Source organism: Pelobates fuscus, chromosome 13, assembly GCF_036172605.1.
Source record: "Pelobates fuscus isolate aPelFus1 chromosome 13, aPelFus1.pri, whole genome shotgun sequence".
NCBI lineage: Eukaryota > Metazoa > Chordata > Amphibia > Anura > Pelobatidae > Pelobates > Pelobates fuscus.
The window spans coordinates 93,678,015-93,705,311 of NC_086329.1; positions in this window are offsets into that span (position 1 = coordinate 93,678,015).

Below are 27,297 nucleotides of genomic sequence, written 5' to 3' on the forward strand. Positions count from 1 at the left end.
GGCCCTAAAATTATCAATGAGGGGGGGGACCTACTGTCCCCCCCGGCCCCCACCCCTGTGCGGCGGGTGGGGGCCCTAAAATTATCAATAAGGGCGGGGACCTACTGTCCCCCCCCGGCCCCCACCCCTGTGCGGCGGGTGGGGGCCCTAAAATTATCAATAAGGGGGGGGACCTACTGTCCCCCCCCCGGCCCCCACCCCTGAGCGGCGGGTGGGGGCCCTAAAATTATCAATAAGGGGGGGGGCCTATTGTCCCCCCCGGCCCCCACCCCTGAGCGGTGGGTGGGGGCCCTAAATACAAAGGGGGGGGACCCCCCCCCCCCCTTATCGATAATTTTAGGGCCCCCACCCACCGCTCAGGGGTGGGGGCCGGGGGGGGACAATAGGTCCCCCCCCTTATTGATAATTTTAGGGCCCCCACCCGCCGCACAGCGGTGGGGGCCGGGGGGGGGGGGGGAAGGAGAGTAGGTCTCCCCCCCCCCCTTCAACCACTATTGTGGACAGTAAGCGTCCCTGTGGGTTCGGGCTTCAGCTGAAGCTGTCAGCTGAAGCCACGCCCACAGCAGTGCTGACAGGCTATCAGCACACAAAGCGCGTTCACAGTGCTTTGTGTGCTGATAGCCCGTCTGATGCATTCACCCAGAATGCATCGGACGAGAGGCCTTTTTAGGGCCTCTGAACTCGGAAGTCCCTCTGGTGGCCGTCTGATTGACTGCAACAAGAGGTGTTCCAAGCTTCCAATGTAAACACTGCATTTTCTCAGAAAATACAGTGCTTACAAGAAAAAGGCTCCGGGTAGCTGTAGCACTCACCTGAACAACCTCATTAAGCTGAAGTTGTTCAGGTGACTATAGTGTCCCTTTAACTTCTGGGTGGTCCGCCTGTGTGGTACTTGGTTCAGTAAGCCCTATTTACTGAACCAAGTGGGAGAGAGCCAGGGGCAAGTTATTTTACAGGTCTGGGGACATAGTCTTAAAGGGGCATTGTTCAGCAAAGTCACAATATGTCCCCAGACGGTTCTTAAAGGGCCATACACACCCAATAAAAGTTAATACATTTTCAGGGGCACAATCTTCCAGGGGCCATAGTCATGAGGCAGGAGGCTGGCAAACATGCTTCTCCACAATCCAGGGAAGCAGGGCAATTTCTCATTTAAAGGGCCAGTTACAAATAGCAATTTGTAACACATAATAACCGACGCAATAAAAAAATAAATAAATAAAAAACGAGCGCAAAAAAAATAATCCATCTTCACACATGGAGGGCTCCGCGCAGGCTGAGCTGTGCAATTTGACTCATAACTCTGATTGGTAATCCACCAATCAGAGAGTTATAAGTCAAATTACACAGCGTGGGAAAATTCCAAAGAACTTTCCCACGCTGTGTAAAATGACATAGAGCACTGATAGAGCACTGATTGGTGGATTTCAAACCAACCAATCAGAGTGCTGTGACAGCTAAATGTAGAGACTTCCCTGTCAGTCTCTTCATTTACCTGTCAGAGCACTCTGATTGGATGTCTTAAACCCACCAATCAGAGTGCTCTGAGCCTAATTGCAGGGCGGGGCAAGGCTTTATAAGCCTTTTTTTTTTTTTACAGGTTCTTAGTTAAAGGTCCCCCCCTCATTTTTTTTAGGATGAGGAGGGTAGGTAGGGGGATAATTTTTTTGGGGGGGGGGGAGGGGGTGACTAGGGGTTTGGAGACCCCTAGTCACCTGGGGGGGGACATTTTTTTAGGGCCCCCACCCGCTGCTCAGGGGTGGGGGCTTGGGGGGAGGACAATAGGTCCCCCCAGCCTATTGGTATTTAGGGCCCCCACCCGCCGCTCAGGGGTGGGGGCCAGGGGGGAAGACATTAGGTCCCCCTCCTTATTAGTATTTAGGGCCCCCACCCGCCGCTCAGGGGTGGGGGCCAGGGGGGAGGACTTTAGGTCCCCCCCCTTATTAGTATTTAGAGCCCCTACCTACCGCTCAGGGGTGGGGGCCAGGGGGGAGGACATTAGGCCCCCCCTTATTAAAATTTAGGAATGTATGTTACTTTAGGGCCCCCACCCGCCGCTCAGGGGTGGGGGCCAGGGGGGAGGACCTTAGGTCCCCCCCCTTTTTAGTATTTTGGGCCCCCACACGCCGCTCAGGGGTGGGGGCCAGGGGGGAGGACATTAGGTCCCCCCTCCTTATTATAATTTAGGAATGTATGTTACTTGATTGTTGTAAGTGTTGCAAATGCTTACAGGTGAATCCTGGCTATGTTTGTATATTTTTATTTAAAATTGTATACAATGTAACATTTTTCTTCTTTCACTGGGTAAGAATTGCCAGAAATTCGTCCAAATTCATATTCGGACCGAAACGAATTGCACATGTCTAGTGAACTATACGTCTAACAGCAATCACCAAATTCAATAGTGCTATACAAAGTAAATAAATGTAAAAGTTAGATCAGGGGATTTAACTAAGAGCATTTTGACACTTTTCATTCAACCATTGTATCAATAATCTCTGCCAGAACATTTCAATTCAAGGTTAATTTCACAGACCTACCATGTACCATTACAGTAAATACTGTAGATTTTTATATATTGGAAGTTATAGGGTTATATTAGAGTTGTGGTATTTTCAGTGTTGCAATTTTGACAATTTGTTTTATTGGACCCACGTGATTATTTTTTTTTTTTTAAATTGCATTCCCGAACAGCACTTTATTCCCACTGTGGCATTTTGTTTGCAAAATAAGACAAACTGCTCGATTTCCCACGCTGTGTAAAATAACACAGAGCACTATGACCAATCAGAGTGCTGTGACAGGTAAATGTAGAGACTTACCTGTCAGTCTCTTAATTTACCTGTCAGAGCACTCTGATTGGATGGCTTAAACCAACCAGAGTGCTCTTAGCCTTCTTGCAGGGGGGGGGGGGGGGGGGCAAGGCTTTATAAGCCTTCCCCCGCACTGCAGAGCTCGGTCTGCGCGGTGCCCTCCACGGGTGAAGATGGATGACTTTTTTTGTGCTCAGGTTTTTTTTTTTTGCAACGTGCAATGGTTATTATGGATTTTTATTTTGTCTTTTTTGACGCTGAAAAAATAAGATTTTAGAAAAAAAGAAAACATCAAATGGTAAGTTTTTTTTTTACAGGTACCTAGTTATTGGTCCCCCCTCAATATTTTTAGAGTGAGGGGGTAGGTAGGGGTTAATTAATAGGTCCCCCCGTTATTCTAACTTAGGGCCTCCACCCACTGCTCAGGGGTGGGGGCCAGGGGGAGGACAATAGGTTCCACCCTTTATTGGTATTTAGGGCCCCCACCCACCGCTCAGGGGTGGGGGCCAGAGGGGAGTACAACAGATCCCCCCCCTTATTCTAGTTTAGGGCCCCCACCCACCGTTTAGGGGTGGGGGCCAGGGGGAGGACAATAGGTGCCACCCCTTATTCTAATTTAGGGCCCCTAAGGACAATAGGTCCTCCTCTCTTATTTTACTTTAGGGCCTCCACCCGCCGCCCAGGGGTGGAGACTGGGGGGGGAAATAGGTCCCCCCTTTAGGTTAGAAGCCCCCACTCACGCGGCACAGGTGGGGGCTTGGGAGGGGGGCCACAGGCTGCTCACTGTTTTCTAGACATACCCCTACTCGCGGTATGAATATACCGTGGGAATTAGGGAGTTATCTACTTACTCATTCCCATCCATTGACTGGCTAAGTAACTTACATTTTATATGAATGTGTTACTTGATTGTTGTAAGCAGGGGCGGGCTGGGCCGGGGGGCAGGGAGGCAATTGCCCCCCAGGCCGCCCTAAATTATTTTAAGACCGGCCGCAGCGGGCTGGTCCTAATGCTGCAGCCACCTGAGCGCTCTGTTAAGAGCCTCAGGCGGCTGCAGCGCTGCTTCTCCCCTTCCCTGTAGCGTGGCCGAGCTCCTCTCCGGTCCGCGGTGCCTGGCCGGAGTGAGAGGAAGGTGCACACTGAGTGTGCACTTCCTGTCAGTCCGGCCGGTTACAGGAAACAGAAACTCCGCGCGGAACAGGAGTTTCTGTTTCCTGTGACCGGCAGGACTGACAGGAAGTACACACTGAGCGTGCACCTTCCTATCACTCCGGCCGGGCCCCGCGGACTGGAGAGGAGCTCGGCCACGCTACAGGGGAGGGGGGAGTAAGAAGAGAGGGGAGGGGGGCGTAAGAAGAGGGGGGAGTAAGAAGAGGGGGTGGGGGGGAGTAAGAAGAGGGGAGAGGGGGAGATAAGAAAAAGAGGGGGAGTTAAAAGAGGGGGAGTAAGAAGAGGGGGAGGGGGGAGTAAGAAGGAGGGGAGATAACAAAGAGGGGGGGAGTAAGAAGCGGGGGAGGGGGAGTAAGAAGGAGGGGAGATAAGAAACAGAGGGGGGTAAGAAGAAGAAGGGGGAGTAAGAAGAAGAAGGGGGGAGTAAGAAGAAGAAGGGGGGAGTAAGAAGAAGAAGGGGGGAGTAAGAAGAAGAAGGGGGGAGTAAGAAGAAGAAGGGGGAGTAAGAAGAAGAAGGGGGAGTAAGAAAAGAAGGGGGGGAGTAAGAAAAAGAGGGGGAGTAAGAAGAAGAGTGGGGAGTAAGAAGAAGAGTGGGGAGTAAGAAGAAGAGGGGGGAGTAAGAAGAAGAGGGGGGAGTAAGAAGAAGAGGGGGGAGTAAGAAGAAGAGGGGGGAGTAAGAAGAAGAGGGGGGAGTAAGAAGAAGAGGGGGGAGTAAGAAGAAGAGGGGGGAGTAAGAAGAAGAGTGGGGAGTAAGAAGAAGGGGGGAGTAAGAAGAAGAAGAAGGGGGAGTAAGAAGAAGGGGGAGCAATAAGAAGAAGGGGGATCAATAATAAGAAGAAGGGGGGTAAGAAGAACAGGTGGGAGAGTAAGAAGAACAAGGGGGGAGTAAGAAGAACAAGTGGGGGAAGTAAGAAGAACACAGGGGGGGTGAGGAGAACACAGGGAGGGTGGAGGGGGGGATGAGAAGAGCACAGGAAGGGTGGGTGCGTGTGAGAAGAGACCGCTAGGGGAGGGTGGGGGAGAGGAGAGACCACTAAGGGGCAGGGGAGAGCTCAAAGGGACAGAAGGGACAGCTCTAGGGGACAGGGGGAAAGACAGGGAGGTCTTTCACACTACGTGCACTCACACACACACACAATGCAACCCTTACACACAAAGACAATGCATCCTTTGCACACATACACAGAAACACACAATGCAAACCCTTACACACACATGCAAACACACACACTGCTTTTCTTACATACACACAGAAACACAATGCATCTCTTACACTCAATGCACACACATACATACACACACCTTGCATCCCTTATGCATACAAACACAGATTCACACAATGCATCCATTACACACAACCAGACACACACAATACATCCCTTATACACAAATACACACTGCTTCCACTACACACAAACACACTGCATCACCTGCACAAACTGGTATCCCTATACACTACATACCATAAGCACACATATAAGATCCTCTACAATAACACATAACACATCCCCTACACACTCCACTCCCTGTCAGCGAACTCATGGGTGGGTGGAACATATAAGTGGACTTATGAGTGGGCTTTATGGGTATACTCATCGTCAGGCCCTGGGGCCCAGAACTTGAGATGTGTAAGGGGCCCCAAAAAATGGAGCTGCTTCCAATTCTCCCAGAACATTGAATTTTGTGACCACAGTTGCAAACAGCCTCCAGAGATCCTGTTCTACACCAGACCAGTGGAGCCAAACTGCAGCCCATCATCATCCTCATCTAATTGTAAGTAGGCAATCTAGTATATTATTAGTGACACTAATCTATAATTTACCTCACATTAAAGGGACACTATAGCTTAATGAAGTGGTTCTGGTGTCTATAGCTGGTCCCTGCAGGCTTTTTAATGTAAACACACACTGTGCGCAGCATTGGCGTTAGTTCATATGGCAGATCATATGGGTGGGGCATTGTGATGTCACATGGGGGGGCGGCAAATTTTAGTTTTGTCTAGGGCGGCAAAAATCCTTGCACCGGCTCTGATCCTGGGCAGGTGCACCAGTCTACTGGTGACCCACAGGAGGGGAGTGCACTGATTGCACAGCACTCTCCTCCTGCCCAGATCCGTCTTTACCACAGTGCAAGTGCCCTCTGCCCTCTGCCCCTAATTTACAGATGCTCACACTCACAACAAGCAGTGCCTGGAGCCCTTTGCAGAGACGGAAACAAAGAGGTTCTGCGGCAGCTGGCCGTCCTGCAAGCATCACATTAAACAGCTGTTCCCCATGAAGCCACAGGTGGCGCTGTGCTGGGAGAATGTGATTACTCTTCACTTCCTCCCAGCCTACAGAGCAGCGCATGGGAGAGTGAGAGGAGGAGGCATGATTTAATCTTACAATAAATCCACTAAGCAAATCTTTATAAATTTGGGGGGATCAGCTCTGTTTCCACAGTTTATTGGTGTTTACTCTGATGTCTGTATTAATATTGAGGGATGTCTAAGTAGTAACGTCAGTGTGTGTCAGCAGGGCCAGCCGTTGGGGTGTGCAAGCTGTGCGGTCACACAGGGTGACTGTCAGGTCTGTCAGGTTCACTTGAAAATTATGAATAGATTTGGAACACAACTGCAGATATCTGATGATTCTTTAATAAATCAATTTGGTTTTAAGCAAGAAAAGAGATTGACACAGTAGCTTTAATTATCAGCGTAGTTGGGCAGAGCAAGTAGAAGCAGATTCAGTTGAAGCAAGAGTTTATACTGATACTGTAGCTTTAAATGTCAGCGTAGTTAGGCAAAGCAAGTAGAACAGATTCAATTGAAGCAAGAGTTTATACTGATACTGTAGCTTTAAATGTCAGCGTGGTTAGATGAAGCAAGCAGAAGTAGTTTGCCATTTCAAGAAAGCAATTAGTTCATGAAAAATGGATTTTATTGTATACTTTTAATAATAAATTACGTTTGGCTTTATCTCTGTGCCATTCATATTTTTATTATATACATTTTTATCACTCCAATTTTATATTATCTTTTCCTGGCATTTTATATATCCTAAGGTGGGGATTATACCACCCACGCCATATCTCAAGTGCAGTGTCATCTGCACTGTATACTGTGAGTATATTTATTTTGTTTTGTATATACCACATCTTATCTTCAGAGAGCACTATCTGTTATATATTTTTCTCCCTTCTCCTGAGAATTGGACAGCACCAGTGGATCAGAATTTTCTGATATCCTACTAGCAGGGATTATACTGCAGAACGCCCATTCCCCCTGAGCTGGTCATAGCTCATACAAATGTGAGTTTATTACATCTTTATTCTTCATTTGCCACGTACCCCACAATCTGCACCATTGGTCCTTTTCCCTTTTATATTTTACATATCACGGGAGGATCCAAAGCATCATAAGAAGAGAGAACACCAGTGCAACATTGACATTTATCCTTCTTTTATTTTTATATTGACTTTTATATATATTCATATATATTCTTTTTATATTTTTATTGGGACTTATTTTTATTGTATCTCTTGGCGCAGCCTTTTCTCCTCTTTTTCCTGTACATCCTTATCCCAGAGGGTTAGAGGGTGACCCTCTGTAAGGTTGCTGCCTCCTTTGTATATTATTAGCGCTAACCTACTCCACACTTTTTTCTAGTTCATGAAAAATGACTGCTTCCTGGCAGGGCCGGACTGGGTATGAAAACCAGCCCTGGAAAAAAATACATACCAGCCCCATAGCATTGCGGAGTCATCAGAATTCAGCTTAACAGCCCATTAAAATGCGGACGCATATAACGCCGTAACAGCGTTAAAGGGACACTATAGTCACCCAGACCATTTCAGCTCAATGAAGTGGCCTGGGTGCAATGTCCCTCAGGTTTTAACCCTTCACATGTAAACATAGCAGTTTCAGAGAAACTGCTACATTTACATTTGCGGTTAATCCAGCCTCTAGTGGCTATCTTCCGGAAAGACACTAGAGGCGCATCTGCGACGCTGGAGGCACATTTCACCTCCATCACGCAGAGTGTCCATAGGAAAGAATTGAGAAATGCTTTCAGCTCCAGTGACGTCGGACGGGGGAGCTGACGTCAGACGGGGGAGCTGATGTCAGACAGGGAGGAGAGGTCACCAGCGCCGAGGGAGCCTGGCGCTGGATTAAGGTAAGTAACTGAAGGAATTTTAACCACTTCAGCGCCACGGGAGGGGGACCCTGAGGGTGTGGGCACCCTCAGAGCACTAAAGTGTCAGGAAAACCGCTTTGTTTTCCTGACACTATAGTGATCCTTTAAGAGTTTAAGGGGTTATTTTGGCCTGGGGAAGCCAAATGGTTATACACCTATGCTCTAAACCAGGAATAGACATCCTTTGCCACTCCAGATGTTGTGGACTACACCTCCCATGATGCTTTGCAAGCCTTAATGGAGATGTAGTCAAAAAACAAAGGGAGTCATTAGTGTTTCAAAATAGTTTAAAAGTATCACAACAGGGGGGCGGAGCTTGGACCTGAAGCGGAGCGGTCGCCATTTCTGTGAGCTCCCAATCCTCCTGACAAAAATCCGACAACATCCTGAAACGAAACGGACGGATCACTAAACTTACCCCAAAAACGGCTTCGGGAGGGAGAGGCGCACACTTTCATGCCTTTTTTTCAAACCCCACGATCCGGCAAGGTGAAACGGAGGCTTAAGGCCTACCCCACGCCCAATACCACCGGACTGGAGTATTTCCTAGACGGGATCTTCACACGAGGTGAGCCAGACCCAGCAGGCAGTCCCCAGCCGACCCCCGACACTGCCCCAGCGAATATGAGGAGACGCACTCAAAAGTCGCAGCAGGGTCTGCCAGCAGAGCAGGCCGAAATCGGAGCTCTGCTGCAGCGGCAGGCGCAATCCAAAATGGCCGCAGAGGCCTCGAGGGCCCCGACACCACCCCGCTCTCAACCCCAAACACTGCTCATGCAGAGAGGGAGGAAGAGCACATAGGGGCACCGATCCAAGCACCTCCAGATAATACCCTGGCCACTAAGCAGGACCTACACAACTGGGTACAGGACATAAAACAAACGCTGGCCACGGATGTGGGTATACTTAAAGGGGACCTACAAATGGTGACAGAACGAGTAAGGGGGACGGAAGAGACCATCACAAACCTGCTAACTGACATGACACAAATGAAAACAGAGCTCCAACAAATGCAGATTAATCAACAGGGTCTCGCTTTACAAATGTCGACCCATGAGGACCGCGCACGTCACAATCACATAAAAATACGCGGGATACCTGCTGACGTCACAGCTGACGAATTACCCCACTATGTAAGGAGGCTTCTGGCCACCATCCTGCCGGCCGCAACAGCCAGGAAAACCACCCTTGATGGGATGTACAGGCTCCCGCCTGCACCCAATATGCCCAACAAAAGCTCCAGAGACGTCATCCTGCGCTGTGCCACCTCACGGGACAAAATCAACATCATGGCGGCAATACGGGGTAAAACTCCCCTGGACTTTGAAAGTGCACAATTATTATTCTTTCAGGACTTGACTAGAGCCACGCTCCAGTGGCGCCGTACATTGCACCACCTCACAAGCCAATTGCGCACCGCTGGGGTGCAGTACAGATGGGGCACACCCAGGGCCCTCCTGATCACCCACAACGGAACTACTCATAGGATCTCCTCGGACAAAGAAGCTCCGGCTGTGCTCGCCAAACTGGGGATGTCAGACAGTGGCCACACCGCACGAGCCTCTACACAGACATGGGACCCGGACACCATAATACCATTTACTCCGCGATCAACGGAACCAACAAACAGAGTCACTTGACTGGACACCGCGCAAGAGATCCTACCAAGAGCCCGCGCAGATCCTGTCGAAGGACGAAGATGTATAGAATCACACTGACTTTTATATCTTTTATGTTCTCTTTTATTTCTCTTTGTTCTTGCTCTTTGTCCTTTAGTGAAATCCTCGCATGTACCTAATTATCGGTATGCCAACTCACGAGTTAAACACACCCACATAAGGCTCCTACAATTGCCAACATATAAGACAACCTCACCATCTAGAGGCCCATCAAATGGCAGCAACACCACTGCCCTCAAGGGAAAAGCAACAAACCCCCTCCGCCACCCCCTTGGTCAGGGGCTACCAATCCCCTTTGGGGACGTGGGCTACTGAACACTTTGGTGCCCATTTCCCCAAAGCATCCCCACCTGAATCCATCATGACTCACTTACTAACCCTGAACTCACACAAGATACCTTGCCACAAGACCTACCCCGCAAGTTAGTCTGCACTACCCCACTTCATCTTAAGTGGACATCCTAGTTCAACTATTCCCTTGAACCACCACAAAGGGTACAGCTTCCCGGACTAACATACCCATGTGCCGACCCAGTTTAACACGAACCAAACCTTACTTCAACATGCATACACCTGAACAGCCAACTATGGCAAATTGAACACACAACCCTGTTGAAACCTTATGCCTGTCTTGTTACTATACACGTTAATTGACGGTTTAAACACGTTAAAAGAAAAAAAATGTGCGTGAACATCTAATGTCACAATGCTATACCACTTGTACTGACGGCAAGTTTTAAATGCCTGCTGTTGTGGCAGAACACACATGTATGTATCTTTAAGCACAAAGAAAAATAAAGAATTCAAAAAACAAAAAAAAACAAAGGGAGTGTTGAAGGTTACCTACCCCTGCACTAAACCAAAAATATATAATACAGTTCCTACCCCATAACTATAATATTTAATGCTATAATATTTAATGCTCTCATCCAACCCCCTTCCCTCCACAGTTCCTAATAAATATATTACAAATATAATTCCCTAGCCCCCTCTATTTACATTTCCTTCTACACATACACACATACATATATATATATATATATATATATATATATATATATATATATCTATATATATATATATATATATATATATATATATATATAAAATATTAATTGGGCCACAAATATAAATGTAAAAAATCTAATTATTGCCTCATCTCAAATTCCCAAGTCAGATCTTTCCCGTCCCCCTCTCCCCATCTAATACACTGCTGACCCCCTCCCCCTAATATACTGCTGTCACCCCCCTCCTCTAATATACTGCTGACCCCTCCCTCCCCTAATACACAGTTGACCCCCCTCCCCTAATACATTACTGCCCCCCCTTTTTCCCCTCCCCAATACATTACTGCCCCCTCCCCCCCTCCAATACATTACTGCCCTCCCCTCCCCATTACATTACTGCCCCCTTCTTCCCCTCCCCAATACATTACTACCCCCCTTCCCCAATACATTACTGCCCTCCCCTCCCCCAATACATTACTGCCCTCCCCTTCCCAAATACATTACTGCCCCCCTCCCCTAAATACATTACTGCCCCCCTCCCCTAAATACATTACTCCCCTCCCCAATACATTACTGTCCCCCCTCCCCTCCCCAATACATTACTGCCCCCCTCCCCAATACATTACTGCCCTCCCCTTCCCCAATACATTACTGCCCCCCTCCCCAATACATTACTCCCCTCCCCAATACATTACTGTCCCCCCTCCCCTAAATACATTACTCCCCTCCCCAATACATTACTGTCCCCCCTCCCCTCCCCAATACATTACTGCCCCCTCTCCCCTCCCCAATACATTATTGCCCCCCCTCCCCAATACATTACTGACCCCCCTCCCCTCCCCCATACATTAATGACCCCCCTCCCCTCCCCATACATTACTGACCCCCCCTCCCCTCCCCCATACATTAATGACCCCCCCTCCCCTCCCCCATACATTAATGACCCCCCCTCCCCTCCCCTCCCCCATACATTAATGATCCCCCCTCCTCTCCCCCATACATTAATGACCACCCCCTCCCCTCCCCAATATATTAATGACCACCCCCCCTCCCCTCCCCAATATATTAATGACCACCCCTCCCCTCCCCAATATATTAATGACCACCCCCCCTCCCCAATACATTAATGACCACCCCCCCTCCCTAATACATTAATGACCACCCCCCTCCCCTCCCCAATATATTAATGACCAGCCCCCCTCCCCTCCCCAATATATTAATGACCACCCCCCTCCTCAATACATTAATGACCACCCCCCCTCCCCTCCCCAATATATTAATGACCACCCCCCCTCCCCTCCTCAATACATTAATGACCACCTCTCCTCCCCTCCCCTCCCCAATACATTAATGACCACCCCCCTCCCCTCTCCAATACATTAATTAATTAATTAGGTCCCCCAAACCCCTTTATTCTTACCTTTACAAGTTCCAACAGCTCAGGGAAAAAAGGCCGCAATGCAGTTTCAGTAGAGCCGCCGCCGCGCAGCCGCTGGATGTGACGTCATGCCGTCATTTGCCGCTCACATCCGGCGGCTGACAGGAAGCAGCAGCGGCCGGCTCAGGTGTGGCTGCGGCCGCGCGGTTGTGGCTGCGGCCGCGCGGCCGCATAGGGTAACAGAAATCTTAAAGCGGCCCAGGGCAGCCCAATGTTAAAGCGGCCCCAGGGCTGGCGGCCTACCGGGAAATTTCCCGGTATCCCGGTAGGCCAGTCCGGCCCTGCTTCCTGGGAGTAATGAGTAATGAGGCAAGTTTGCAGGAAGGATTGTTAGTTGTAGCAATAGAAAGTAAGACAGACTTGCGTGTAGGTGAAATCCGAATTAGTACTGAAGATTCTACTTAGCTTTTGATGAGAGTAGTTCCAGCTTGCTTTTAGCTTGTCGCTAAGCTGGGGAGGTTATTGAGCATGCAGGGGTGGTCCGTGATACAATCCAAGGTCGTGGTGAGAAGAGAGGGAGTCAGCGATATCCAGTCCGGGTCAGGTACACTTGTAAAGAGAGCGAAGAAGTTCAGCTGGGTATGTGATTGCGGTCGTAACCTTTTTCAATAATCCAGCAATTTAGATCTGGCGCGGTCTCCCTAAGTTGCGCGGGATGACCGCGTCAGAAAAGGGGGCGTGGCAAGGCTCCGGCTACCCGGAAGTCTCAGGGTATCGATGATACCATCAATTAAGCTATGACAGTGCCATGACAACAGAGGCGCCCGGCGGCCAACACAGCTCACAAGTTGGGGACACCAGCATATTCAATTTAAACGATTCGCTGGTGGTCCACTGGTGCGCACCAGCAGTAGGTGCAGTCAGATCATATCCTCTCCCTCGTGGCTCCGGCGCTCAGTTAGTGAGTCAGAGCACAGGCTCAGAGATTCTCAGCCTGTGCTCTGACAACATTGAAAGTCAGAGCCGTGAAGGAGCGGGTATGGCAAAGAACTACTGATTAGCATAACATCAATATCCGTTATAAAACCAGGAAAAGGTGGGCATGGATGGTGAACTTATGCTTAAAAATTCTGTCATACATATTTAAAGGGGATCTGGATTAATCCTGTATACACCAGCCAGTGAGGGCGAAACTGCATGAGCATTGTAACCAACGTCTTGCTCAATCTCTTACGCACAGCAATGAGAATAATTAAACTACCCACAGAAATACGAACAATGCAATAAAAAAGGCTCGTATTGGCAGCACAAGCACAATAAAGAGGCTGATGTTGGCATATTTATTTTAAAAATATCCCTACTACCAAATCAGCTTTTTCACTAGTCGCGTGTTACTAGTCATTACACATGACCTTACCATCCAAGTTTAATCTGTATATTTAGACATCAAATCAACTTGTGTATCAGACGGACTTGTATAATATATGGAAGACATGTTCTGCATGCACACTACTTGAAATACATGAGCACTTTAAAGGAGATCACTCTGAGCAACCTGCTGCATTAGTTATGGTGTAATAAGTAAGCAGTCAAAACTTTTAAGAACAGCTTGACAACTTATTAGGGTCCCATAGGGTACCTAGTGCCATAAACCCATTGCTCCTACAATAAGTGTGGTTCTGCAAGTCCTGGCTTAGTTTAATTAAATAGGACCTATCACTTTCATGATTTTTAATACTATATTTACTTAATTCCTTCCATTATGTGTGTGTATATATATATATGACTTTTCTTTCTGCATTTGTATCCAATTTTTGTATTACTCAGCCTTGTTACAATGCAGCCGCCCATCCCATGTGTTCCCTATTAAGGGTTAATAATGTATAGGGGTGTATATAAAAAAAAAAAAAATACCCCTTTCTGTCTCATTAGAGATTTTTGCCAGAGGCTCAAGGAAGCAAGGTGAATGGTTAGAGTTAGGACCCACCTTGGGGGGTCTGCCTTGATGTGGCAGGTGGGCTCAATCCTCTCATGGCCATTGGAGGTAACTAAAAGACCCCCATTTGTTTTAAAAATACATAGGGATAAAGGATAGAGCGCAAGTAACATGTTTTTCTTTGGTTTTTACTATGTATTGGGGCTGATGTGTACTGTAGTCATTGCAGCCGCCCAGTAGTGATGGGAGTTGAGCGCAGGACTTTTCTTTCTGCATTTGTATCCAATTTATATATATATATATGTGTGTCTATATATGTAAGAATATATTAATAAGTAGAGGTAGATGTTGTGATGGTCCCTGGCGAGTCTCCTTTAAGATGATAAAATAAATGCAGGATAAAAAAATATTGAAAAACCATACAATTTTGAGGGTAAAAAAAACATTTATTGTAATATACCATACAAAGTGAAATAAAAGCAAATGAAAAAGTCCTTCTGAATAGTCACAACCGGTTTCGCCCTTGGGCTATCTCACTTGATCACTTATATGCTAAATGAGATGCCAAAAACAGAAATGCCTACCTCAATCAGAACCTAATTTATTTAAAGGATCACTATAGGGTCAGGAACACAAACATGTGCTCCTGACCCTATAGGGTCCACCATCTAGCCCCCCTGGGCCCCTCATGCCCCCATAAATATATGTAAAAATCTTACTGTATTCAAGCCTGAAGCTGTAAATCTGCATACTGTTATACTCAGAAAAACAAGCAGTCTGCTGACATCATCAGAAGTGGATAGCCTGATCCAATCACAGTGCTTCCCCATAGGCAGGGCCGGATTTAGACGAAAAGAGGCCCTAGGCTATTCAACTTATGAGGCCCTTTCACCTCCCATTTTTAAGTTTGTAAATTACATGAGAGACAATAAAATACATAATTACTGTGATATATATATCAATATGTTAAATGAAACATGTTGTGATTGGTAGTTACCTTTATAAAAAATGTGGCACGGATAATAAATTTAAAAAAAAGTCGAACACTTATTTGGACATTTATTCTCAGCACCATATATAGTACTTGTAACAATAACTAATCAAACATAACACAACATTTACAAAGAAACAAAATTCAAATAATGAAAATAAAATACGCAGTAAAAATTATCATATTTTCTATCAAATCAAATTAAATATATTCAATTCATTGAAGATTAAACCAAATTCAGTTCAGATACATTTATTTCATAATAATTCGCATTTAAAGTTTATGTATGAATTATTATGAATTTTAAGTCTTAAACTAAACCAAAAATGGAACTTTATTCAAACAAAATCCAGATCACAAGAAAAGAAAATATCAAATTGTATATCATATAAAATTTTATGTTAATAGTTATTTTATTTAAGAACTGATTCAATCCAAGTATACATTTAAAATGAAATATCAGATTAGAAGAATTTCTTTCTAAACTTTTTCACACAGAATTCTTCTAACGTTCATGAAAATCTATTTTTCTGAAGGTCTCATTTGCGATGCACAAAATACTCAATGAAGACAACCTCGTCTGGGTCATTGTGCTTCTTAATTGATTTTTGATATTTTTAAGTCTTGAAAATGACCTTTCTCCAGTACAATTAGTGACTATTAAACTGAGAAACAGCCGTAAGATTGATTCCACATTGGGGGGTGATTGTGAGAGGGGGGGAGGTGATGAGGAGGGGGGGTGATTGTAAGAGGGAGGGGGGTGATGAGGAGAGGGGGGGCGATTGTGAGAGGGAGGGGGGTGATGAGGAGAGGGGGGCGATTGTGAGAGGGAGGGGGGTGATGAGGAGAGGGAGGGTGATTGTGAGAGGGAGGGGAGTGATGAGGAGAGGGGGGGTGATTGTGAGAGGGGTGGGGTGATGAGGAGAGGAGGGGTGATTGTGAGAGGGAGGGGTGTGATGAAGAGAGGGGGGTGATTGTGAGAGGGAGGGGTGTGATGAGGAGAGGGGGGTGATTGTGAGAGGGAGGGGGGTGATGAGTAGAGGGGGGGTGTAATGGATCCGCTGGCACCCCGACCGGGTACCCTCCGCTGACAGATGCTCCTAGTGCATTCCAAGGATTCCAAGCACTCTGCCCGACACCATAACCACTGCAGACCCCACGAACGCCGCAGCTTGGTTGGGGTCTCACCGTCTCCACCCACTCTGGGCCCAAGACCAGGGTCCAGCTTCCAGTAGGTGGACCTCTCCGAATTCTAGAGAGCAGGAACAAAAAACATGCTCTTAGCAGAGCTTAGTGATTATACCCTGGGGAGTATCGTGATTATAGCAATCCCCAGAGTGTAGTTCTCCAATCCCCCAAACATGAGCCGAAAATTCATGAAGGTCCAAGATGATCTGAGGTGCTAGCACACCCAGTCTGGCTTTTATTACAATCTTTACCAATACAGGACCGTCCACAGGGAGGTATAAAACAACCAATAACATAATAGTACAACCCACAGTTTCCCTCCCCTCTGCTTGGAAGATAATTGAGTTTCTTACTGTATCTCCTCAATTATCTCCCAGCTAAAACGTACACATTTTTATATATTTTCATAACTTTATGATTTTGTATCACACAGCAACAAAATGTTCATGAACCACATAACTTGGGGACAAACATATAAAAAATTCGTACAAATCGGTTCAGTGGTTCCTGTTTGTATGCCCAAGACAGTTCCACAGATTCAGGCTGTGTAGTCGGTCTATTTCTGCCCTTGAAAATCGGCAAAGTCCCATCCGAAGGCGGCGTTCGAATAGTCGAACGCACTTCGACTTCTGTCAAAGTGTCGAAGTAAAACACGGTTAAACTTCCGTGGTGGTCGTTAGTCGAGTGGCGGTCTATTTCCCATGAAAAGATGACAAAGTCCTATTCAAACGGGCGTTCGAATGTTCGAACGGGACTTAGTCTCCAGCTGCGGTGTCGAAGGGTAGGGGAAGGTACAGGTCACCGCTGACCGCGTTCGACTGCATTAAAATGGCCGCCGCCACGTGGTACTTTGTCCGATGCCGGTCACTTCGACAACTTCGGTAACTTCTGCAACTTCGGCAACTTCTGCAGCATCCGAAGTGCCATATAAAAAGTGCCAATCCTTCTCCCACAGTAATTAAAGGGCCAGACTGAGTGGCATGCACTCTGTTAGGGCCGAACACTGTTTTTAAAAAGCCCAATCTCCCAGGGCTATGGTCCAAAGGTAGGAGGCGGGCAAACAGGCTTCTCCAATGCCCAGTGGCGAGGTTGGTTTCGTCACAATTTCTCCCCTTTTCCAAACAGACTAACAGGGTATCTGACCTCCTGCCGGTCAGTGCCCTTGTTAGTCCAGCAGATCACCCAAAAAACAGAAACCGCATTACAGCCCACCCACAATACATGGTTACTACACCTGAGTAAGGGAAAAACTTGTCCAGGTCCAGGTGCCTCACCACGGCTGTGTGGAGGACTGATAGACTGTGTTGGTGGGTTGCTTAGTGGGCAGAGACCAACGGTACTCTGCCCTGGTGCCAGCGCTACCACGGAAGTAGCCTGGTTGGAGCCAGGTTGCTGGGGACCGACTGTCTCCCCTTTAGATACACAGGTCCGCTGTTGGAGGGGGAGACCAACTGTCTCCCCTTTGGCTAAGCAGCCTTGTTGCTGGGGGACAGGACTGACTGTCCTTACATCCTGTGCTGTAGGTGCTGAGACCACGGTCTCATCTGCACAGTTGTGGGGCTTACAGTCTCCCCCAGGTCCACTAAGCTGTCGCTGGGGAGAGGGGGTAACAAGCTCCTCTCCCATACATACTTCCAGCCTCTGTGGGGGGAGACCGACTGTCTCTCCTCCCAATACAGTGTCCTGCTGCTGGGGAAGAGTGACTGGGCTCTCTATTCCCTGCTGGACACTCTGCCGCTGGGGAATGGAGACTGAGCTTCCAATTCCCCAAAAATAACGCTGCCGCTGGGGAGGGGAGATGCTTCTCTCCTCTCCCTGTACTTCACACTGCCTTCCCGGCATACCACTCTGCTGCTGGAGGGCAGGAACAACTACCTCTGCCCCCTGTAACTCAGCCTACCACTGGGGAGAGGGGGTAACAAGCTCCTTTCCCTGAACTGTAGACTGCCGCTGGGGAGAGGGGGTAACAAGTTCCTCTCCCTGAACTGTAGACTGCCACTGGGGAGAGGGGGTAACAAGCTCCGCTCCCTGACGCTTTCTCTCTTTCGCCAGCTGGGATTCTCGGCCCAGCCTTGTGTTTCGCTCGGCCATGACCTGGTTCCAGATCACCCGGCGTGTCTCCATGGGTACAGCATCCCCATTCGTGGCCACTCGCTGCCTTACTTCGGCCCGCCAATTATCTCCAAAACCTCCCATACTTGTCTGCTGGTGAAGAGGGGCACCAACTGTCTCCCCTTTCCATATACAGGGAGTGCAGAATTATTAGGCAAATGAGTATTTTGACCACATCATCCTCTTTATGCATGTTGTCTTACTCCAAGCTGTATAGGCTCGAAAGCCTACTACCAATTAAGCATATTAGGTGATGTGCATCTCTGTAATGAGAAGGGGTGTGGTCTAATGACATCAACACCCTATAACAGGTGTGCATAATTATTGGGCAACTTCCTTTCCTTTGGCAAAATGGGTCAAAAGAAGGACTTGACAGGCTCAGAAAAGTCAAAAAATAGTGAGATATCTTGCAGAGGGATGCAGCACTCTTAAAATTGCAAAGCTTCTGAAGCGTGATCATCGAACAATCAAGCGTTTCATTCAAAATAGTCAACAGGGTCGCAAGAAGCGTGTGGAAAAACCAAGGCGCAAAATAACTGCCCATGAACTGAGAAAAGTGAAGCGTGCAGCTGCCAAGATGCCACTTGCCACCAGTTTGGCCATATTTCAGAGCTGCAACATCACTGGAGTGCCCAAAAGCACAAGGTGTGCAATACTCAGAGACATGGCCAAGGTAAGAAAGGTGAAAGACGACCAACACTGAACAAGACACACAAGCTGAAACGTCAAGACTGGGCCAAGAAATATCTCAAGACTGATTTTTCTAAGGTTTTATGGACTGATGAAATGAGAGTGAGTCTTGATGGGCCAGATGGATGGGCCCGTGGCTGGATTGGTAAAGGGCAGAGAGCTCCAGGCCGACTCAGACGCCAGCAAGGTGGAGGTGGAGTACTGGTTTGGGCTGGTATCATCAAAGATGAGCTTGTGGGGCCTTTTCGGGTTGAGGATGGAGTCAAGCTCAACTCCCAGTCCTACTGCCAGTTTCTGGAAGACACCTTCTTTAAGCATTGGTACAGGAAGAAGTCTGCATCCTTCAAGAAAAACATGATTTTCATGCAGGACAATGCTCCATCACACGCGTCCAAGTACTCCACAGCGTGGCTGGCAAGAAAGGGTATAAAAGAAGAAAATCTAATGACATGGCCTCCTTGTTCACCTGATCTGAACCCCATTGAGAACCTGTGGTCCATCATCAAATGTGAGATTTACAAGAAGGGGAAAACAGTACACCTCTCTGAACAGTGTCTGGGAGGCTGTGGTTGCTTCTGCACGCAATGTTGATGGTGAACAGATCAAAACACTGACAGAATCCATGGATGGCAGGCTTTTGAGTGTCCTTGCAAAGAAAGGTGGCTATATTGGTCACTGATTTGTTTTTGTTTTGTTTTTGAATGTCAGAAATGTATATTTGTGAATGTTGAGATGTTATATTGGTTTCACTGGTAAAAATAAATAATTGAAATGGGTATATATTTGTTTTTTGTTAAGTTGCCTAATAATTATGCACAGTAATAGTCACCTGCACATACAGATATCCCCCTAAAATAGCTAAAACTAAAAACAAACTAAAAACTACTTCCAAAAATATTCAGCTTTGATATTAATGAGTTTTTTGGGTTCATTGAGAACATGGTTGTTGTTCAATAATAAAATTCATCCTCAAAAATACAACTTGCCTAATAATTCTGCACTCCCTGTATTGTCCTGCTGCTGGGGAGGAAGGACGGCACCTTCAGCTCCCTGGGATACACACTGCCACTGGAGAGGAAGGATGACACCTTCTGCTCTCTGGGACTCACACTGCCGCTGGGGAGGAAGGACGGCACCTTCAGCTCCCTGGGATACACACTGCCGCTGGAGAGGAAAGACGACACCTTCTGCTCTCTGGGACTCACACTGCCGCTGGGGAGGAAGGACGGCACCTTCGTCTCCCTGGGATTCTGGTTGCTGCAGGGACGGGGAATCGACAATCTCCTCTCCCTGGGATGCGAGGAGGAGAGACCGATTGGCCACAGCCCCAATCTCCGATATCGGAGCTCCAATTCCCATGCCGCTCGATTCTCCACATCCAACTCGCGCACGGTGGCCAGGAGCGTCTCTACCGAAATATTCAGGCCATACCTGGTTAACCGCCGCTCTATCTCTTTCCTGTAAGCATCGCCCTCAAAGCGATACGTTATCTTTGCTGTGAACAGGGGCGCTGTACGAATACTAGCGTTGCCCTCAAACTGTAATTCCAAACGAACTGTGTCTCTGCGCTGCTTCTCCTCGCACTAGGACGCCATCCCACCGCTGCCACCACTGTAACGGAACCGCTGGCACCCCGATCGGGTACCCTCCGCTGACGGATGCTCCTAGTGCTTTCCGAGGACTCCAAGCACTCTGCCCGATACCATAACCACTGCAGACCCCACGAAACGCCACAGCTTGGTTGGGGTCTCACCGTCTCCACCCACTCTGGGCCCAAGACCAGGGTCCAGCTTCCAGTAGGTGGACCTCTCCGAATTCCAGAGAGCAGGAACAAAAACAAGCTCTTAGCAGAGCTTAGTGATTATAAATAATATAGAAAAATGACTACAGAGTGAGATAAATCTGACCCTGGAGTCAACGAGAGGACTAGACGGGCAACAAATTCGGGCATAACCCAGAGCAATAATTAGTAGAGAAAAAAATCCCCACCTGTCAGAATTGCTGGAAGGGAGAGCGAAAATCCAGCTTCCAACAAATATTAACAGGGGGTGTGCCCATACAGAAAGGTATACAGCTCAAATTCCATGGTGTATACAATATCAATGAAAATAAATCATCTTTAATAGAAAAATCATAGAAAAGACAATATTAACAGTGAAAAAGGTGTAAAGCGGTGCTACCCGTATTGGGTCTAGATCTTAAGTGGAGTCTAGCTGATATAATACAAATATAGGGAGAACTTAGGGCAATTTAGACCAATTATGTGCCTGGTATTCAATAAGTTGGAGAGACGGAGAGTGAGGGTTGCCAAAAACCTGTATGTTGATTATTAATAGTACCTTGATTGTGAGGGAGATGTACACTCCTCTAGGTCTAAAAACAGTCGCAGACTAGATAGAACGTAAAAGGAGACAGTAAAATAATGTATTATAAACTGTCTTCTTATGGACTTAGTTCATATGAATATTATCAAGTGCTACTAGTGGTAGAAGCAACCCTGACTAGATAAATATGTTAAGAAGTCAATTAACTCTCAGTCTGGAGTGCCAGATGTCTTACACTTGTATCTGCAGCTACAGTGGCAGCAAGTGTGGAGGTGATAAAAAAACACCTAAATCATCCACCACTTATAAGCAATAGCTAAACAGTATCCAAATAATGGATTATGCAGACAAAGATACGTAAAAACAGCAAAGGAGAGCTTGTAAATAGTCATATAGGGTAGGTATAAATATAATTGGCTTATATAATAAATCCCTAATTCTCCTGTCTCATAATCAGAGTACACTTATCCAGGTAAAGCTATCGGTATGCCCTAGTGATCGTAATCATCCTCTATGTGAAACAGCTAGACTACCCACAAAAGCACAGCCCGTAGAGAAACCCATAGTGCGATAAAAAACTAACTAAGAGCCTAAATCTGGCATCTTATTTAACTACAAGCCTAAATCTGGCGTCTTTCTCGATGCGCGTTTCGGCACTATGTGGCGCCTTTGTCAAGAGCGGTAAGATTACCCAGAGCCCGCCGAGACTTTTTAAAGGGTGGGGGCCCGCCCATCAGTACACGTCATGCGGCCAATCATAAGCCGCCACGTAGCAGAAAGGGGAGGGGCCACAACCCGGCTCGATCAGATAGGATAATAGACCGGGGAGAAACATGTGTAACTTCATAAACCGGCGAGTGTGAGAGTTACAGTTTTAACAATGTATGCCAATCAAAGTAGCTACAAAAGTCAAAACGATGTATCATTATTATACTTTGGTATGCCATGCTTATTTGAAGGTATTACATGACAGAGATCAATAATGAATAAATCATAATATAGTATCCAAGATCTGAAGGGTACAAAGAAATAAACAATAAAGTTTTTTCACCCTAGAAATCGGCTGCTAATAAATTTATTACAGTTTTTTCAAAAAGGTAGGTATTTCAAACCATGGGAAGTTTAGAGAGATAAAATAAAAAACTTACCAAATAAAGTGTATGAAGATAAAAAATTACACTGGGAATATATTAAGAATATATGTACGTTCAGGCGAAAATATTAATTTATTAAGTAACGTAAAGGTGTTTGTTAACTTAGAGGAAGGGAGAAAATGAAAATCCTTCATTGAGGCCTTGAGGACTCAGGGTTTTAAGTTAGTAGATCCAGAAACATTCTCTTTGCCTAAGGAACTTGTCATAATCTCGTCTGGGATTCTTCTTGACTAATTCCAAACCACAAAAGCGTAACCCTTTAGGGTTGCTGTTGTGGTATTCGCGAAGGTGTCTTGAGATAGGGCTGTTTGTCAGGTTCTTACATGATCTAATATGCTCCTGTATCCGTTTCTTAAAGCGGCGGAATGTCTTACCCACATATTTCTTGTTGCATTCGCAAGTCAATAGATAAACAATACCAGCTGTATTACAGTTGAAGAAGGAGGTTAGATTGAATTCCTCCTTCTCTAAACTGTCTTTCACTTTTTTTTTTTTTTTTTTTTTTTACAATTTACTCTTTATTCTTTTACCACATAAAAAAAAAAACAACAAAGACAAAACAAAGAGAAAAAAATAAAAAAAAATAAAAAAAAAATAAAAAAAAAAAATTACGTAAATAAAAGGGGATACAAAAAGCAAAAAGGGAGGGTACATAGAAATATTAACCCGGTTATCATAATTCAGATCCCAAAGAATTCTGTTATCAGAGAGACAATATTATCATAGTGCATATCGTAAAGTATGGTCTTGTGTTATACTTCTACTAAAATTAGCTTATTTAATATTGACATGTTTAGCATTTGGAAAAGAGATTCCTGATCTTCTGTCTCTGCTTCTGCTTAAGTATCTATTACAGCCTTGGTTTAATAGCTCTACTTCTATTATAGGAGGAGAAAAAAAAAAAAGGGGGGGGGGAGATAAATAAATAAATAAATAAAATAAACAAACACATTTTGGCAATTATATTGTTGTTTTTCCTTTCTTATCTTTTTAAATGTTACTATTTACATCCATTTGCTATGTTACCCGCTATTATTCTATTTTTTATATTTTGCACAGATATCGTTTCCCTGTTTCCTTTCCCTATTGATAGTGAATAAGATTGTCGAGTTAGAAATAAAAAAAAAAAAAAAAAAAAAAAAATAGGAACTAAATAAAGCCTTATCCGAAACCAGTAAGTCTAGTTTCTCTCCGTATACTAGTTCTTATTATCAAATTCCAGGTAGGTTTGCCACATTTGAGCTATTTGTGGGCTCAGTTTCCCTATTTTTCTTTGGTTCCACATTAGTAATTCAAATTCTACTGTTGTCGACATTGCTTCCTCAATTTCTTGTAGTGAAGGTAGATCTTTTGACTTCCAATATCTAGCTATTAATATAGACCCTGTGCCCAGTAAAAGAAATATCATTTTCTTGATTATTTTAGTGGTGTTTATTGGGAGTGATCGCAGCAGTATTGTTTTTGGGTCGTGGGGTATTCGCTGATTTGTGGTTTGTTTTACTATTTTTCCAATCTTCTTCCAGAATATATTCACCTCTTTACATGTCCACCAGACATGCAACATGGTGCCTCTGTCTGTGTCGCAGCGCCAACACCTGTCTGTTGAGTCCGGGAAGATAGTGTGCAGGCGAGCTGGAACCATGTACCACCTGTACATTATCTTCCTTGTTACTTCTAGATGCGCAGTGCTAGTGGTTAATCCAGAATGTGCGTTAAAAATATGTTCCCATTCCTTTATTGGAATATTCTGTTCGAGATCTTCTTGCCAATATTTCATAAATTTCCAGTCTGCTTTATCCGCTGGATTGGCTAATGTTTGATAGCATAAAGACAATGATTTTTTCGGAGGGCTTAGTGATAAGCATTTCTCTTCAAACTTTGATATAGAAGATTGCAACATATCTGTTCTTACTTGAACCTTTTCTGTATCTAGAATCGCTTTAATTTGGAGATATGCGAATGTATAGCTTGCTGGTAAAGAAAACTCTTTTTGTAGAGTCGAAAATGATTTTAAACCTTCTGTGGTACATAAATGGAACAGATGTGTAATTCCTGCCTTTTCCCATTTCTGGTATGGAAACGTTCCATTACAAAAATATAAGGTTTTGATTGGAGTCGCTAAGGCCCATGGGTTAGCTGTGCACAGTTTATCTCTGTAAGTATCCCAGGTTTTCAGTAGATGTTTAGTGGAGGGCAGCATATTAGGATTCATTTGACGTAGTTGTTGAGGCTTCCATAAAAGTGTCGAAAGATCTTGTGAGCCACAGTAGTTATTTTCTATTGCCACCCATTGAGGAGTATAGTTGGTTGAATGAACACTGATAACGTTCATAAGTATTGAAGAGTAATAATATGCTTTTATATTTGGTATCCCCATTCCTCCCTTCTCCAGGTTTCTCATCAATAATGTTTTAGGCATTCGCGGATGTTTATTACCCCAGCTAAAGCGAACCATAGCAGCTTGCATAGCTGTTATATATTTTTGTGGGAGTATTAAATTCAGCGATCTGAAGTAATATAGTATCTTAGGTAATATTGACATTTTAAGTGCTGATATTTTCCCCACCCAAGATAAGAACAAATTCTTCCAGGATTTTAACTGACTATCAATTTCCTTCAATAGCTTCGTGTAGTTAACTGGTAGGAGATCTTTTTCTTTTTTGGTGATTCTGATTCCTAAGAATATTAAATGGTCTTCCCTCCAATCATAAGAGAAACTTATTTTCAATCTTTCATCTGTTAATTTGGTTGTATTAAAGCCCATTGCTTGAGTTTTTGTCATATTTAATTTATAATATGATTGTTGACTGTAATGCTGCAATTCTTTATGCAATGAGGGAAGAGATATAAATGGTTGGGTAATTGTTAAAAGAATGTCATCAGCAAATAAACTAAGTTTATATTCCTTATGACCAACTAATATCCCATGTATATTCTCATTGTTTCTTATAGATATAGCCAGAGGTTCTAGGGCCAGTACGTAAAGAAAAGGTGACAGTGGGCACCCCTGGCGGGTCCCGTTAGTAATGCTAAAAGTCTTTGACTTGAATCCTGAGTAGAGTACTGCTGCCGTTGGTGTATTATAGAGTGCTTCTACTGCTGAAATAAATCCGGGTGGGAATCCATAGGCCAATAGTGTTTCATGTAAAAAATTCCAGTTTAACCTATCGAATGCCTTTTCGGCATCTAATGATAGCATAATGCTTTCCTGCTTGGTAATCTGTAATATTTTATATAAATTTAACACCTTTCTCGTATTATCTTGTCCTTGTCTACCGGCCACAAATCCTACCTGATCCGAATGTATTAGTGTTGGTATAATGTCCTTTAATCGTTCTGCCAAGATCTTGGCATAGAGTTTTGCATCTGTATTTAATAAAGATATAGGTCTGAAATTCTGGCAGGATGATGTGGACTTCCCTGGTTTAGGAATAGTAATGACATGGCCAGACAGGACCTCAGGCGGGAAGGTGCCCTTCTTTTGAACGTTATTGTAAAAGCTAGTAAGAGCTGGAGCTAGTTCTTTCTTGAATATATTATAATATATATTGGTGAAGCCATCCGGCCCTGGGGCTTTTTCCTTCGGCATCTTGTCTATTTGCTGGAGGACTTCTTCTGTAGTGATAGGTGAACAAAGCATATCTGATTGAGTTACCTCTATTTTTGGGAAAATAATCTTAGACAAATAAGAACGGATAGATGTTGACGTGGGTGTTAGCTGTGAGTTTTGATCTTTTAAATTATAAAGTGATTTATAGTAATGGGCAAAAGCATTGCATATTTGTACGGGTTGCATAACTTTATGACCCAGATGTGTATTGATAAAAGGAATTCGTGTCTGGGCCTGCTTATTTCGTATTCTTTGCGCTAGCACTTTTGTAGCCTTATTTCCTAATGAGTATGACGTTGCTCGAAGTTTTTTCAATGCTAAACTAGCTTTCTTGAGTTGGATTGTTTTAATGTCCTGTTGGACAGCCTTTAATTGTTGTTGTAGAACTTGGGTGGGGCTTATTTGATTAATTCTATGAATATCTTGCAGTTTCCTTAATGAATTAATTAATGTTTTATAGTTTGTTTTCTTTATATACGATGCTCTACTCACTAGTATGCCCCGAATTACGGCCTTATGCGCCAACCAAAGTGTCATCGGGTTTGTGCCTTCATTGTCGTTGTACTCAAAGTATTGCTGTATTTCATTCCGTAGTTTGTCGTTAAATGTGGGATCATTTAGCAGTTGTTCATTTAATCTCCATGGGCTTTTGTCTTTGTATTGGTATGAGTCTAACAGGGTTAATGTCACTGGGTTGTGATCTGATTGTACTGTAACTCCTATCTCACAGTCTTTAACCAATTCCAAATGTGTGCTAAGCATAAGATATCCATCTATTCGTGAGTAGGTGTTGTATACTTGTGAGTGGTGTGTATATTCCCGATCTTCCGGATGAATCGTTCTCCATATATCGTATAAACCGTATGAAGCTATTGTTTTGTTAAGGGATGTACATTGCTTTTGCAGGGATTTTTTCCTTTTGTGTGAATGTAGGGCAGTTGAATCTGCGCTCGGTTCCATTATATGATTAAAATCCCCACATATTATCAAAATTCCTGTTTGTACTTTCTCAATTTTTTCCAGGAGAGTTGCCATATACCTTGCCTGGTTTTTGTTTGGGAAATAGCAAT